Source organism: Grampus griseus, assembly GCF_964374135.1.
Source record: "Grampus griseus genome assembly, chromosome: 5".
NCBI lineage: Eukaryota > Metazoa > Chordata > Mammalia > Artiodactyla > Delphinidae > Grampus > Grampus griseus.
This window is the reverse complement of record NC_138998.1, coordinates 25,354,732-25,369,458: the sequence shown is the minus strand read 5'-3', so window position 1 is coordinate 25,369,458 and position 14,727 is coordinate 25,354,732. Positions and strand designations below refer to the sequence as shown.

The following is a 14,727-nucleotide window of genomic DNA, read 5'->3' as shown; positions in this document are numbered from 1 at the left end:
CAAGTGTTAAAGTTTTGTAGGGAACCAGGATTCTGTTCCCAGCACTTGCCCTGATGCCTCGGTTTCAGCATCCTGTTCTGCAAGTCCAGCACTTGTGCTCACAGCTTCCTAAATTCCACTCCAGCTTTAACATTTTGAAGTTATGAAGAGACAGCACAAGATGATCAATCACTGAGTGTGTCAGCAGCACAGTCTTTGGGAAACTCCTTGTGGAAGCTAACCTAAATTTCTGTTATTCTGTTTTAGTCCACTTCGGTTTGTTTGTTTGTTTCGTTCTGGTGCTCTTGTTGGTTTCTTTCATTTTTGTTTTGTTTTTAATAGTTTGTGGAAGGCAACAGGCCCTTATAATGAAGCTCTTCACCCTTTGGCTTTCTCTTCCTCAATTTTTATCTGTTCTTGTGTGGTCTTTTTTCTGTCCTTGAATTATCCTTGCATCTTTTCCGTGAAATCTCACTGAATTCAAAAACTACAATTTTATGATCTAAAATGCCAGATGGGGCTTCCCTGGTGGCGCAGTGGTTGAGAGTCCGCCTGCCGATGCAGGGGACGCGGGTTCGTGCCCCAGTCCGGGAAGATCCCACATGCCGCAGAGCAGCTGGGCCCGTGAGCCGTAGCCACTGAGCCTGCGCATCCGGAGCCTGTGTTCCGCAACGGGAGAGGCCACAACAGTGAGAGGCCCGCGTACCGCAAAAAAAATAAAAAGCCAGATGAAAAGGTAAAGTGAGAACATTTATCAGACCCTGGCTCTGTTGTCTGATGTAAATATAGTCTTTCTGCTGGATAGTGCTAGTAGATTTTGGAAAATCTACTAAAGGGAGAAGGAGGAAGGTTGTGGGGGGGAGCACCATGCTAGGTCATCATTTGTGTTAGACAGTTACCATCCGGGAATATTTTCAACCAAGGATGCTTTCAGAGGAGTTGGTTGGGGTTCCTCTGGGGACAAGGAGAATCAGTGTCTCCAAGACAGGTAGCCATAGAGAGGACAGTCCTTACACTGCGCCAGATGACATGTGAGGGGAGAGGACTGCTGGGCCACTCATTCTAACTCTGCATCTAGACTTTACAGGAAGTGGTGGCAGGGACAAAGACGAGGCCTATGCGTCATTCTGTGCAGTCAAGTTGGCACTGCAGGAAGACCAAAAGGACAAAATCTATCTGGGAACTTCAAGGCTTCCCAAGGTTGGAGAGAGTCTCTGACCACTTCCATTTGTTGAGCTACTTGAGCTAAAATTATTTTTTCAGTTAATTAATAGCAAAGGTTTAAAAATGCATAATGTTTGAAGTCTTTATATTTAACAAGCAAACTCTTCTAACACACATAAAAACACAGAGAATACCTGCCTGACCTCATTAGGCGATGACACCAGGGTCTGAATGTGAGTCCTTCATGAATGTGACGCCTCCTGTGCACCATCCCTCACTCGAGCCCCCCAGACCGCCACCCTTAAGTAGGCCCTGAGATGTTAAACCCTTACGGAAGGTGAATAGTTTGAGGAAAAAGTTTTTTTTTTAAAGCAATACTATTAGTTATCCTTTAGCTTTTAAATAATAGCTATGTTAAGGCCCAGGTCACAATAGCAACCTTTCAGTTACTAAAACCTGACCCAAAAGTACCAAACTTGCTTCTTCTGACCTTCATGAACTAGCTGTATGCAGTCTCCTGCCAGGCCCCCTGTGGAGTCCAGTATCTTACAGTTTTCCAGGCTCTATGTCATTCTTTCAGTCAACACTAATGGAATTAAATGTCCTCAGGGCCATTTTGGGCTGGTATGTGAGGGATGTAGCCAGAGAGATGCCCGGTCTCTGCCCCGGGGAACTATCTTCCGGTCACTGCAGCTGTCTCAACAGAAGATGGTTATCAGGTGCCAGCTCTGTGTGGGGCACAAGGTGTGCTCTTGCCTTTTAGGGGTGTATTAGTTTCCCAGGGCTGCCATAGCAAAGTACCACAGACTGGGTGGCTAAAACAACAGAAATGTAGTATCTCACAGTTCTGGAGCCTGAAAATCAAGATCAAGATGTTGGCAGAGTTGGTTCCTTCTGGAGGCTTTGAGGGAGAACCTGTTCCATGCCTCTCTCATGGCTTCTGCTGGATTAATGGCCATCTTTGGTGTTCCCTGGCTTGTAGATGCCTCACCCCAGTCTTTGCCTCACGTTCCCTTGGCGTTCTCCCTGTGTGTATCTGTGTCCAAATTTCTCCTTTTTATAAGGACATCAGTCGTACTGGATTAGGGGCCCACTGTACTCTAGTATGACCTCATCTCAACTAACTATATCCGCCATGACCCTATTTCCAAATAAGATCACTTTCTGAGGAACTAGGGGTTAGGACTTCAGCATGTGAATTTGGGGAAGAGACACAATTCAATTCATAACGAAAGGACTCAGAATGTAGTTTTGAGACAGGATATACACCTAGGAAATGAAAAACCACACAAGGCAGCATCTGCCAAGGGCCAGATATGGACACCGGTCAGAGGGCATTCTCCCCAGAGATGGAACTGGAGAGAAGGCTTTGTGAACGAGCTAGGAGCTAACCTGATGTGGAAAGAAAGCACTTATATGGAGAGAGACTTAAGTGAGGAAGAAAGGCCTGAATGCAAGCCACAGAGGAGCTGAATAGACATTTTTCCAAAGAAGACATACAGATGGCCAAGAGGCACATGAAAAGATGCTCAACATCACTAATTATTAGGGAAATGCACATCAAAACCACAATGAGATATCACCTCACACCTGTTAGAATGGCTATTATCAAAAAGGAAAGAAAAACAAGTGTTGGTGAAGATGTGGAGAAAAGGGAAGCCTCAAACACTGTCAGTGGGAATGTAAATTGGTACAGCGGAGATTCCTCAACAATTAAAAATAAAACTACCATATGATCCAGTTATCCCACTTCTGGGTATTTATCAAGAAGAACGCAAAAACACTAATTCAAAAAAGATATATGCACCTCTACGTTCATTGCAACATTATGTACAATAGCCAAGATATAGAAACAACCTAAGTGCCCATCAATGGATGAATGGATAAAGAAGTTGTGGTGTATATACAATGGAATATTACACAACCATTTAAAAAAAAAAGAAATCTTGCCATTTGCAACAACATGGATGGATCTTGAGGTTATTATACTAAGTGAAATAAATCAGACAGAAAGACAAATACCATACGATTTCACTCATATGTGGAATATAAACAAACAAACAAAAACCAAAATAAATGAACAAACTGAATCAAAACAAACACATAGACACAGAGAACAGAGTAGTGGTGACCAGAAGGGAAGGGCATTGGGGTGGAGGGTGAAATGGGTAAAAGGGATCAATTGTACGGTGATGGGTGGAAACTAAATTTTTGGTGGTGAGCACACTGTAGTGTATACAGAAGTAGAAATATAATGTTGTATATATGAAACATATAATGTTATAAGCCAATGTTATCTCAATAAAAAAAATTTTTAACTAAAAAACAATGCAAGCCACAAACATACAAGTTTAGCTGGAACAAGAGGATGCAGGAGGATGGACCTGGCAAGACGGTGTGGGTCACATTAAGGAGGACTCTGCATGTCAGGCCACGAGTTTGGACTTAATCCAATGGACAATGGGAGCCATTAAAGTCTTTGGTCTCCCAAGGAATCCTGTGCCTCAAATCAATAGAAACAACTTTGTATCTAAGATGTATTTACTTTATAACTTCTTGTCAAAGTAGAGCATTTTCATGCTATCCAGAATTCACAAAACAAATTAAAAATCAGCTTCCCATATTGGATAATTACTTTCATAGTCATAAGGTGTTTATTCGTCTGGGGATGAGTTTGGTCTTTGGTAGAAGAGTTTTACTTGTTTCAAAATAAAGGGTCAGATTGAGCTGATTTACATCAACCTCCTGGGTAAGGAGTCCAGATGGTTTCCATTTGGTTCCAATTGGAAACAGCCAAACTATTTTTGTGCTCGCCCCTTTGTGGACAAGAGGCTTTTGGCCTGCTGCTTGGAAAGTTGAACTCACAATATTGTATGAGTCAAAACCCCCATTCAGAAGCCTGACACCCTTTATTTTCCTTCCAAATGCATGACTACGAGAACGAGACAACTTTACATTTAGCAGCCATCCGCAAGTTGATAGAAGAGGCGAAGTATTCCATTTCTATGCTTGCAGAAGGTAGATGTCTGTTTGTCCAAGCCAGTCTTGCCTCAAAGCATCACTGAATATGAAAAATTATTAGATCAGTGTTGCTCAAACTTGAGCAGCATTAGAGGCACCTGGAGGCCTTGTTAAAACACAGATTGCTGGATCCTGCCCCCCCACCCCCACCAAGGACCTGGATCAGTAGGTCGGAGATGAAGCTGGAGAATTTGCATTTCTATTACGTTCTCAGGTGATGCTGATGCTGTTCGTCCAGGGCCCACATTTGAGAACCACTGTTTTAGACGTGAAGAGAATCAGATTGCCTACTCTTGATTTATTTTGCTGAGTAAAGAAAATCAGAAAGCAGAGTGAGGCTCCTAGATGCCTCTTCTTTGCCATGGAAAGCACAGAACAAACAGGGCCCAGACCTGTTTCTGTTCCGGCTTCTTTGTCTCTTCTAGACCCAGTCTGGCCGCCTCTGAGCCCCATGGCTCTGTACCAAGGGTTTACAAGAACTGTCGACCCTGGGCCTGGTGGGTGATCAGCACTCACTCGGGTGATGTCTGGCTTGACTTATCCTAGTCACAGGCTTGTCAGGTTCATAAAGAGCCAGAAGATGGCTGAAGACTGAAAGTCACCGAAAGGTCATCAGGAAGAGTCATCTGCAGATAAGGCAGCTTCCCTGTGCCCCGTTCAGTCCCCAAGCTTGGGATTGATCAGACCCTAACTACAGCACTAATGCCACCCAGGTGGCAAATTCACTTCCCAAAATAAAGCAGTATTGCTTATATCAACGGCACAGACCATAGGAACGCTTAGTGGCATTAAGGAATGCAAGGTCAAGTTCAAAAGTCAAGATGAAATCTTCAAAACAGCTTTATTAGTTCCAAGTCAGGAAGTTACTGGTTATAATCCAGAAATGATTTTATCGTGAGTGATAGCTAAACAATGGAAAACGTTGTGGACAGGTTCCAAAGTCCAAGGTGTGAATCATCCAACACTAATTACACTTTGCTTCCTTAAGTCCTGCAATCAATAGAATTTATATTCTGACTGATAGACTTCTGGTAATTACACAGAAAATCACGTATGCTCCCTGTTGATGGAAAGAAGCTGTTTTAATAAGTTAAAAAAAAATCAACGTCAAGAAGAAGGTCCTACCAGGACCTGGCATCCACAGATGAACAAATGAACAAATTTGAGTACTGGTTCACGGTCTGATGCCCACAGGAATGTGTGATGCTCACCTGTTGGTCTCAGAAACGGCTAGATGAGGACCCCCTCTGGGGAACTTCTGGTTCCATGAAAATTTACACTTGACCTTTGGGAGTTGGCCCATATGGGAAACAGAGCTCTCTCTGGAAGGAATGAGAAGAGGTTCATCAACTGGGAAAGAGAGGGCATTCTAGGTAAACGGAACCACGTGAGAAGAGGCTCAGGGGATGAAAGCGCCTAGAGTGTTCAGCATATGGGAAGTGTGACATTCACCACAGAGTGGTCAGGTCATTGGTAGAGGGCTGGAGATGTAGCTGGAAAGGCCAGTGGAGCCCACATGGCCAAAAGCCATGAATGCTGTTAAGGAACAGGGCTTTCTCCTGTGAGCAAAGGGGGAGCCGTGATGCTTTTGCAGCAAGACACTGACATAATAAGAACTGGATTTTTACAAAAAACCTCCAGCAGCCTTACAGAACTTGTTTTAGAGATAGGGACATCTGGATGACGGAAGATGAGTTTGGAGGTTTTTACAGTAGAAGATAAAGTGCAGAACTGAGCCTGCAGTGATGGAAAGGTAGAATCTAGATATATTTAGGAAGGAGCATTGACAGGACCCAGTAGCCAGTGCAATGAGGGTGGTAAGAAAGATTCTGAAATCAGGGACAATTGGGGAATCCTGGCAATTAGCCAAAGAGAAAATGGGACAAAGTTCAAGGTAGGGCAAGTCCACACTGGATCTGTGGTGTGATTCCTAAGGGAGGTATGCAGTTATCTGATCCTCAGGCAGTGGCAGAAGGGGGACATCTTACACACGGAGGTTCTCCATCAGGTTGCACCCATTCTAGGGTTTCAATGACGTGAAGTCCAGATGTGCAGCTGGAAAGCTAGGCAGTAATATTTGCTGTGTACTACATGCCTCTACAACCACTGTTTCACCATGCTTCCCAGTCAATCTTCACAATACCTCTAGGAGGTGAGTATTATGATCTATATGTCAGCAATGAGGATATTTAGGTTCAGAGAAGTTAAGTGACTTTCTGGGGCGTCACACAGCATTTTTCAGAGAGGTTTTAAACCTGGGGATTCTGCTCATTTCAGTACACCACCCTGTCTCAGGCACAACTGGCATCGCTATATCATTGCTAGATTCTCTGAGACACAGGAGCATAAATTAAAGTGGTCATTGTTGGTGAGCTTGTTTTTGTTTTAAAGTAAAGGAACTGTAAGATTAGGTAAAAATAGTTTGGAGTGAATACAGCTGGGGTGGATCAAGTGTTACCAGAGCTGAGCATGTACTTACCCTTACTCCAAGGAATTTGTTTCCCATCCAGAGAAAAGAATGTGGTTCTGCTTGAACTTTAGTTAGAGGCCTGCAGCAGGAAATCCCTGTGCTAAAGCAGCATCAGCCTTCCTACCCTCTAACAGGGCACTGGGACTAACTAGAGGTCTAAATGCTGGCGCGTGCCTTGGACTAGCATTTTCCAAATGGCTTATTTTTCATGGGCCCAGGTGACATTGTTACCTCTCTTACCACCAACCGGAGGGAGATTTGGATTGTTTTTTCCCATAGGGATGCAAGCTGGACCAGGCCAGTCACAAGCTTGGAAGCTCCCTTCCTCTCCAATGGCACACATTTATGCCACGCTGGCTCGGGTCGGGGTGCAGACTGGCTGAGACCATTTTGTTTCTTTCCCTGCAAAGCTGAGTGGCTGCAAAGGAATTTGGCCTCTGGCCTTTGGCCTTGGCCCCCTTGGCCTCATGCTTCATCACTGCTGCTTTCTGGCATGCCAGAAGGGGGCAAAAAGAAATGAGTGCCACATGCAATTAGGATCTACATGGTTAATCATCCTGGGCAGTCAACTCTTCACAAGTGTTTATATTTGTGAAGAGATTTCAAAAATAGAAAAATCATATTTTATTCGTGTTCATGAGTTGTCTCAGGGCATTATTAACCACGCTATGCTTGGAAAAACAATGAATGGTGAGATAAAATTTTCCACAATATGATTACACTGTTATTCATTAATTCACTCATTCATTCAACAGTTACCTACGGTGCGCCAGATACTGTGCTAGTATACTAGCACTGTTATATTATTCATAATGGCTGTCATTTGCTATCATTCCCATACCCTGAATGTAAGGACAAATGAGATTTGGACAAGTTTGGCTTATCCCCAGTAAAACTAAAGGATGGGCTCGTTTTCACCCCTCCAACTATGTTTCGAAGGAAAATCAATCCTTCCTATTTCCTTCAATAACTCAGCAGATTAGATTCATATCCAAATAAACCAACTGAATCTTTTTTTTTTTTCCGGCACGCGGGCCTCTCACTGTTGTGGCCTCTCCCGTTGCGGGCTCTGGACGCGCAAGGCTCAGCGGCCATGGCTCACGGGTCCAGCCGCTCCGCGGCATGTGGGATCCTCCCGGACCGGGGCACGAACCCGTGTCCCCTGCATCGGCAGGCGGACTCTAAACCACTGCGCCACCAGGGAAGTCCCTGAATCTTTTGAAAGCATGCTTTTTTTTTTTTTTTTCTTTACTGGCAGAGTAGAATGATCCAATGTCAAATTTATCACCTTTCCCTAAAAACTCTGTTCTCTTTCATGACTTGAAAACATCCCCTGAGTTATCATCCACTCTCCTCTCTTCCCACACACTAGTTAACATTCACTCTCAGCTTTATGAAGGCAGGAAGTTTTGTCTCTTTTGTTCCCTGTTGGATTCCCAACAGCTAGAACTGTGCCTGGCACATAATAGGAGCTCAAAAATACTTGTTGAATGCTGAATGAATTCAAGTACAGAAGAGTCCCATTTAGCCCTGGGGTTAGGCTCTCAAGTCAGCATGTCAGGCAAAATTATTGTGTAACTAAAGGACCCTTTTTTTTTTTGGCCACACGGCTCGCAGGATCTTAGTGCCCTGACCAGGGATTGAACCCGCGCCACGGCAGTGAAAGTGCCGAGTCCTAACAACTGGACCACCAGGGAATTCCCTAAATGAGCCTTTTTTTTTTATTTTATTTTTTTATATAGCAGGTTCTTATTAGTTATCTATTTTATACATATTAGTGTATACACGTCAATCCCAATCTCCCAATTCATCCCACCACCACCACCCCCGCCCCCTGCTTTCCCCTCCTTGGTGTCCATATGTTTGTTCTCTACATAAGCCTTTAAAATCCCTTAAACTGCCTGCACGAGACAACATATAGATATATTATCTCTAAGTTCCCTGCATTTTCTTCCCCGACTTTGGAACAGATCACTGGTTTTCAGTCGGGCCCCCACATGCAGTAGTTGGCTGGGGTTCCGAGGGTCATGTTGCACACAAAGCGTCTACCCTCAAACGCTTGGAGGCCCGCGGGAAGTGATAGGCTTTGAGACTGACTGGAGGTTCAGCTCTCCCATCTCACACTTATAAGTGGATAAGCCAGCGTTATGTCCACGGCTGTTTTCTCCATCCCCTTGTTTTTTTCTTTACCAAACTCCTAAACTTGTAAATCAAGTGTGAACATGATGCCACCCCACAGCACTGACCCTGAACTTTGTGAAATCTGGATAGAACACGGATGTACCAGACTCCAGGACCACTGAACTCAGTCATGAAGTCTATGAAGGCAGGACAGTTCTTCCTCCACATTTGTCCTTCTAGAGCTCAAAAAATATGACAACTTTGCAGGCTCTTTTAGAGGGGTGAATCCCTGTAAAAGGGCTATCATTTCCCCGGGATCAGCAGACAATGCATTCAGCTTCTACCGAGAACTTCTGGAGACATCGATTTTCTCTTTAGCCAAAGTAAAGGCAACAATTTAAATCTTAAATGAGATTTTCTTTCATACAGAGCAATTTTGGGCTTGCTGTTGTAAAGAATAAAGGACGTACTGGGGGCTTCCCTGGTGGCACAGTGGTTGAGAGTCCGCCTGCCGATGCAGGGGACGCGGGTTCGTGCCCCGGTCCGGGAAGATCCCACATGCCGCGGAGCGGCTGGGCCCGTGAGCCTGTGCGTCCGGAGCCTGTGCTCCGCAGCGGGAGAGGCCACAACAGTGAGAGGCCCGCGTACCGCAAAAAAAAAAAAAAAAAAAAAAAAAATGTACTGGGTATTTTAAAAAGGACTTCTTAAATTATATGTATTTCCTTGACTATATTGCCAAATGCATCCACTCACACAAGTAAAATCAGTATAATCTTAAAAAATAAAATCAACTTAGCTGGTCGAATGGGGGAACTATTGTCTAAAAATAATCAAATACTCTTATCTTTTTACAGGAATCAAGAAAAAAATTAAAGATTTGACTGAAGCTGCTCCTTGTTTAGTGAAGTTGTATTTGGCAGATAATGGCATAGATGGAAAAGGAAAAGAAGGAGCAAATGATTTGCTGGAATTCACTCAAATTGTAATAAGGTGAGTAGAAAATTAAGTGGCTTTATTTGTTCACCTTCCAAAACGAGGTGCTTGGGTTAATCATGGGGACAGTGATTTAACTGCATCTTGTTAACAGTGCCAAGTGAGATTTTTCAGCTGAGAGGGAAGGAGTGACCCATTTTAGTCTTCGTATGTGATCTTACGGGAAGGCCTGAAATCATAAAAATGGCATGGCAGACAGTTGTATGTAAGCCCGCAAAGGGGTCTCAAAGACCTCACTAGAAGCCCCATTTCAAGAAGTTGGCAACTAAGGAAAGGCAAGAGGTATGACTTCCAGATTTTTCTTCCCTAAGGTCAAGATATGTAAATTTTACAATGTAAAATGTAAGCAAGTGACCTGAGGAAGAAAGGCAGCCTACTCAAGAGGGAACACTCCTTTGTGTATGATTACAAAGTCATCCCAACCTCCTTAGGGAGAAAGAGCTATTCTCAAAAGCTTCTGGAAAACAGAGTATTTCCTTGCCACGTTTATCTTCACAACCTTGAACGTCTCCACTTTTCTGAATCCACATACCCAGTAGGCCAAGCCACAAGTGAGCATCTGCAGCACTGCAAGAAAGCTTTCTGGATTGTCTCTAGGCTACACCATCTTAGGACCTCAGTACTTACAGCACCTTGGGGCAATCAAGGGCAACAGAACATAGCCAAGGTCTGAGGATTGAGGGCTTGACTGAAGACTGTTTATTATTTTAGAAGAAAAAGATTCCTTCTCTAATATACTTCCTTATTCAGAAAGGTTGGGAAGATTTACAATTTGGATAGCTTTGCTGTGATTTTTATAATATATTAATAAACTTCATTTTATTAAACTTTTAATATAGCACTAGATCTAATATATTGCTGATGTGCTGTCCTTTTAGTATATTGCTAACATTTTGTTAAGAATTTTTGCATCTATGTTCATGAAAGATATTAGTCCATACGTTTCTTGTAATGTCTTCAGATGGTATTGGGGATCAGGGTAATTCTGGCCTCACAGAATGAGTTAGGAAGTGTTCCCTCCTCTTCTATTTTATGAAATAATTTGTGTAGAATTGTCATTATTTCAACTCTAAATATTTGATAGAATTCACTAGTCTTCGAAGACATCTGGACCTGGAGTTTTCTTTACGGGAAGATTTTAAAACTACAAATTCAATTTTTTAATAGATAGAGGGCTATTCTGGTCATTTGTTTCTTGGGTAAAGCTTTGTTAGTTTGTATCTTTTTAAGAAATTTGTTCATGTCATGTAAGTTTTCAAATTTATTGGCATAAAGTTATTCATATATTCCCTTCTAACCTTTTTCATGTAGGATCTGTAGCAATGTCTCCTCTTCCAAGTTTGAAATGGATAATTTGTTTTCTCTTTTCCAATTAATCTGATTGGAAATTTATCAATTTTATTAATCTTCTCAAAGAACCAGTTTTTGGTTTTCTCTAATGTTTTTCTTTTTTCAATTTCATTGATTTTTTTCTTTTATCTTTATTATTTCTTTTATTCTGCTTACCTTGGGTATAATATGCTCTTCTCTTTCTAGTTTACTAAGGTAGAAGCGAAGCTTAAGTTATTGATTTTAAACCTTTTTATTTCAAATATAAATGTTTATATTAACACTAAGCACTCTTTCATTGCATCCTACAAATTTTGATATGTTGTATCTTTATTGTCATTCAACTCAAGCTATTTTCTAAGTTCCCTTTTGATTTCTTCTTTGACCTATGGGTTATTTAGAAGAGTGCTGTTTAGTTTCCACATATTTGTTAAATTTTTAGATAGTTTTCTTTGGTTGATTTCTACGTAAATTCTGCTGTGGGTGGAGAACACAATTGTTTTATGGCCCAGACTACAATCAGTCTTAGTAAATCTTCCATGTGCACTTGAAAAGAATGTGTATTCTGCTGTTATTGGAGGAAATGTTCCATAAATGTAAGCTAGGTCAAGTTGGTCAGAAGTGTTGTTCAAGTCTGCTGTATCTTTACAAATTTTCTGTTAACTTGCTCTATCAATTATTGAGAGAGAGAGATAATTGTGACTTTGTTTATATCTCCTTGCAGTTTAATCAGTTTTGCTGCAGGAATTTTGAAGCTCTGTTATGAGGTGCATAAAGATTTAGGATTGTTAAGTCTCTTGAAGAATTGACCCTCATTATCATTATGAAATCCTTAGTAATATTTCTCTCTTATCTCTGGTATTATTCCCTTCTCTGAAATCTACTTTGACTAATATTAATATAGTCTTTTGATTAATTATTAATATTCTTTTGATTAATATTAGCGTGATATATCTGTCTCTATCCTTTTACTTTTAACCTATCTATATTATTATGTATAAATTGGGTTTTTTGTAGACAGCATATAGTTGAGACCTTTTAAAAAAAATCCACTTGGGGGCTTCCCTGGTGGCGCAGTGGTTGAGAGTCCGCCTGCCGATGCAGGGGACACGGGTTCGTGCCCCGGTCCGGGAAGATCCCACATGCCGCGGAGGGGCTGGGCCCGTGAGCCATGGCCGCTGAGCCTGTGCGTCCGGAGCCTGTGCTCCGCGGCGGGAGAGGCCACAACAGTGAGAGGCCCGCGTACTGCAAAAAAAAAAAAAAAAAAAAAAAAAGGCTCCAGGAGCACTTTGAGGAACAGATTTATGGTTTCTCACCTTTTATCATTGAGGGTCCTAGTATCTACAAAGGAGGAGCTCAGTGAATGAATGGGGAGGCAAGGGACTTGTCAGGGGGCCTGCTAGCAAAGTCAGCTCCAGGGATCTGCTTAATTGAATATTTACTTGGGGTGGCTTATGCTTATGCATTTATGTTGGGGTAAGATTTGGTGATGGAGATTATGGGGCACTAAACACCTGTCTGCCTACTGGCACTATTCACCCTTGGTACCACATGGGTCTAGCATCACCTTCAGATTAGCTGGTCCAGGGTCAAGGATATCATGCCTTTTCTTTGTGATGAGGCTTTACCTAGCTCTGCTGCTTAAGTCTATCCCTAAAGGCAGTATCGATGGCTTCTTTGATTTTAAGGCAGGAACCAAATGCTAGTTTGGGTGCAGAACCCTGCTGGTTCTCCCCTCATGAACGAGGCCTCCCTCTGACCACAATTCACCGAACAGTGGTCTATAGGGCTGACGATTACTTAAAGCTGACCATTTGTTAGATTTTGCTTTCTGCTCTGACCACACTAAACATGATAGCAGGAACTGGCTACAGAATTTGTTGGGACCCAGTGCAAATGGAAACTCATGGGTCCTTGTTCAAATATTATTAAGAATTTCAAGATGATGATGATAGAGCACTAAACCAAGTGAGGAGCCCTTCTGGGTTTGGGGCCCTGTGCAACGCTGGCTGCGTGGAACAGGGATGTATACCACTAACAAGGTGCACCAGTGCCAGAATTCCTTTCGCGTGTTTTTTTTTTTTAGTTCTGACGCTAAATACTTAAATCCTTTTGTTCTCTTTTTTAAAGTTTAAATATTGAGAACTACTGAAAATTAAAACATTTTCTTGGTTTATTTGAATCATGCTTCATGGTTATTTTCAAACAGACTGCCTGAGTTCACATCCCTGCTCCATGATTTAATCTCAGGCAAGCTAAATAACTTCTCTGTATTTCAGTCCCTCATTTGTAAAAATGGGATAATAATAGCGTCTAAATCAAGAGATTGTTACAGGGTAAATGAGATCATATATGTAAAGTGTTAAATATAGGGCCTAAGGCTCCAGCTAGCACCTTTATACGAATTAGAAAAAGAGCCCCTCTGGGCAGATGAATTAAAAGGCACTACCTCTCACCAATGAGTCAGAGGAAGTTACCCCTTCCAGGTCTATGCTTCATGCCCTGGACTTGGCAAATAGAGCTTGGCTGGCTGCCAGCCCCACTCACACCCTTGGAAGGCCCCTTTGTGCCAAGCACAACTGCTTAAGCATGTGGGTGGCCATGATCACATCTGATGCATAGTGAATGCTCCATAAAACCATAGCTCTTGTGAGGCCTGTGTAGCATAGTGGTTAAATCCATGACCTCTTCGGGGTCATGGACAGAAAAGGGAAAAAAAATCCATGGCCTCTGGACTCAGACTAGATATAGAATTGTTGAGTTGTAAAGTTTGTCTTCAACACTCTCCACTCTCCTTCTGTCCTTCCCCTTTCTCCATCTCCTCCTTGAAGCATCCCTGCTCTCCCTCATCTTGTCTGAAGGAATTGGACATAGTCAGGCAGCTCAGGAAGCCAAAGCCTGTCCAGTGCTGATTAGACACACTGTTTCCTTGGGAGCAAGACCTTCGAGAGGCAGAGTCTGGCAGGACCATTCAGCCCCAGCCTCGAATTCTGGCTGCTCAATCAATAGAAAATGTGTACGGGAGGCAAGAGAATGGCCTTGTATACACTACTGACCCTAACTGAAATTTCATATCCCCAGCACATGGTAAGGGCTCAAAATTCTTTTATTGATGGTCATAGGATAATTTCTTTCAGTGCAGAGGCCACGTGTTAAATTCCTTTGAATCCCTGCAATGTTAGGCACTTAATATGCATTTAGTAAGTATGAACTCAGAATTAATAGCATCACTGATATTGCGTTTTGCAAGATGCTTTCATAGAAACTGCTTCATTCTGTTTTTCCACAACCTTATGAAATAGGTAGAACTGCCCTTTTGAGGCCAAATTTACAGATGAGGAAGGTAAGACCCAAGAGGGCAGGCACATGGCCTGCCCATGATCACAGGGTTGACAAGAGGTAAAAGCTGACCAGCAACACAGGCCTTCACCCAGATTCCATGCTCACCCACAATGCCAGAGATTCCCAAAGTCCACTTGGCAGGCCAAGACCAGGACAAGAAAGAATTTTCAATAGTCCTCAAAGAGATCAGAAAAATAAAGACAGGTAGAGTGTTCCTTTTCGTAAAGCTAATCTTGATTTAAAAAGCTATCCTTTATTTTGAGACTGTGCCCTTCCTAATTTTATATAAAAATATTTGTTCTTTTATA

The 14,727-nt window shown here is 42.5% G+C and overlaps 1 pseudogene across 1 annotated transcript in view; it reads left to right on the top strand.

The window, feature by feature from the left end:
• LOC309822696 overlaps window positions 1-14,727 on the top strand; it is a 43,186-nt pseudogene that overhangs the window by 17,618 nt on the left and 10,841 nt on the right. The window contains exon 6 of the transcript in view: window positions 9,658-9,745. The product of the transcript in view is annotated as an uncharacterized misc_RNA (transcript). The remainder of the gene's footprint in view (window positions 1-9,657; window positions 9,746-14,727) is intronic.